Source organism: Anguilla rostrata, chromosome 16 (genome assembly GCF_018555375.3).
Source record: "Anguilla rostrata isolate EN2019 chromosome 16, ASM1855537v3, whole genome shotgun sequence".
NCBI classification, from domain to species: domain Eukaryota; kingdom Metazoa; phylum Chordata; class Actinopteri; order Anguilliformes; family Anguillidae; genus Anguilla; species Anguilla rostrata.
The window spans coordinates 19,214,344-19,217,164 of NC_057948.1; positions in this window are offsets into that span (position 1 = coordinate 19,214,344).

The window sequence follows — 2,821 nt, forward strand, 5'->3', positions numbered from 1 at the left end:
TAATTAAACAATATGCACGCAGTCTGCTGAGGAGCGGGACAGACCCGCGGCCTCCCGCCATCGCGGCTGCAAGGGCCGATTAGAGGAGCACACCCCTCCCTCCTCCGCAGCACCTTCTGGGGAGGACGGAGGAGAGAGACCACAGTCTCCACACAGACCTGAGCATTAGCAAACACCATCTATAATTACTCGCTCAACTGATTAGGCAGTAAGTGTCCAAACGGAGAGGAAAAATATACTTTTCTTGTGTTATTTCGGTTTTTTTTTTACACCCACCTCACCCCAAAAAATGTGATATTTCATTGTAAAAGGCTAACAGTATATTTTAAAATATACATTTTCATTTATATAAAGTGTAGAATTAACTCAGTCTTAGATATTAAATAGAATGCGCATTCACACAGCAGATGTAGACACACGATAATATATTCCATCAAGGTGGTAATGTTTCTCAGTATAATTTGCTTTATGAATATGGATCTGCTGTTTCGCCTGCCTGCCTGCTACTTGTATTTCCACAAATACTATTGTATCTACCACAGCAAATACAATTAGAATGTTCCAGAACGCGCATTTATATTTTAATAAGAGTGATTTGTTTACATAAAAAGAGAGGAAATAAATTAATCATATAAAATATTTAAAGCAAAGGTGGAAATGGGAGCATTTTACATTTAAATGTGTACTTTAAAATATCTATCTCTCTATATACACACACATATACGTACATTCAGTGTGTACATATATGCATATATATAAAATACAAAAATACAATTATTATAATGTAAGTGACACTGCTGGTGAAGCACCGGGTCAGAAAAAAAGAAATAAAAAGGGGGAAGTGAGAAAAAAAGAGGGAAAAAAAATGCAAAGACGCTATGAAATAACCCCAGCGTCTCTCCCTTCTGTGAACAGGCTTGCCATTGATTAAAACAGCAAGGTGTACAATAAAGGCAAGCCAAAGTGCTGCCTCCATATGGCCCCTGGGCCCCGAGGGCAGGCTCTGGCGATGGGGCCTCTGCGCCGTCTCCTCTCCCCGGGTCCCCAGATGGTGAAAACACCATTTATACTCCTCTGCCTCACCACCACAATGGGCCTTGGCCGCGGTTCAACCGTTTACTCCAGTAATTAACAGCACCAATACCACAACAATTACGGCCCTGATCTTAACAGAGCCACACCGTGAATTAGGGAGAGCTAATAGCTGGGAGCTACAGCCGGGGAACTGCAGACCGCAAGATGGGTGCATCGGAATAAAATAAAAAGGGTGAAAACAGCGTGCTCGCAAGACACAATGATTACCTTGTAATTAGTTTACACAAAGCTCCCTATTTACCGGCAAAACACAGTAATTAACGCGTGACAGAAAATCAAAGGCTACTTTGTAAGTGTATGAAAAATTAACACTGCAGGCCCGAAGCTGTAGGTACTGATTACAGGCATATTAAATCAATGCATTGCTAACTGCTAAGCACATGCGAGTTGTTTTTGAGGGGAGCAGAGTGAAAGAGAAACGAAAACCATTATACAAATTTCAATATACAGTATCACACAAAAAAAAGGCACTCCATAACTGCATATTGTACATTGTTCCTCTGGGTGGAATTAATTTCAGGGACCCACTCTGATGTGATGACAGACACAGGACATCAAAGCTTGTTCTGTTCTGACTGATGAATCATTGAGCTTTGAATGCTCTTAATTCCTCTCCCCTCTGAAAACAAACAGCATTGTGCATGCGTTTCTCCCCTGCTCCAAACCCCAGCCCTGTCAAATTGCACAAACTCTCATTATTCGCCCTGACTCGACTTACAATGACAACAACAACAGCAACACGGGAAAGCAAATATATTTAAATGGCAAAACTGTTTCCTGTTGCGATCGTTGAGCCGGCGCTGAAAGGAAGTTTGCGTGAGGCGGCGGCCTCCTGCTCCCCCGAGGGTTCACATGGCAACTCAACTGCGCAGCCAATGAGTGGACAGTTAGAAATCAAAAAAGCTCCCATGCATCTACGCTGCAACACATCTACCATATCTAACAACACCGAACAGCAGCGGGATACTCCAGCTGAGGCTCACGAGTGGCTTGGCGTGCGCTGATAAACTTTGCGTTTGATGGGCTGGAGCTGTCGGGAGGTGTGGAGGAGGTAGGGCCGCTCGGCTACATGCCTGTGAGCTCTGAGCTTTGATTAGTGTCCAGCCGAGAGACGCCTAATCCCGCTTTCCGGGCGGGCGTGTGATGGACTGCCCTCCAGACACCAGCAGGACCCCGACATGACCGTCCCACCCCAAGGGGCCGAGACGAGGGGGCAGTCATTCAGGACGGGGATCCTGCCACAGCACTGTGATGTCATAACCCTGCGTAACCTTTTATTAAACCTGATCATAACCTTCGGGAACCTGACACTGACCCCAGGGGAAAGCAGCTGGTGTATTTTGATTGTGTATGCCCCATATAAAAGCCTGATGCGGAGAAAAAAATATTCATCCTGTTTTACTCTAAACGTACCGAGTGGAATCTGTGAGGGCGGAGAGCTCGTTTCCTGTCACCGTAGCCCTCGGAGATGGTGTGAGTGATCGGTGTGGAATGCTCCTGACGGATGTGGCCCCTGGTCGTCCGCTCCCCGATGGCCCCCACAGCAGCGTGGCTCCCGCTGGCCCCCGGGCGCAGTAGTGCACGGAGCGCAACGCCACGGGAACCGCCGTGCACCGGCCGCCGAGCGCGCGGCCCAACGTCTCGCTGCCACGCCGGACGAAGGCCTCATCCTCACCGTCTCACAACGGATGGACACTAAAGCCCAACCCCCCCACCCCCTCATCCA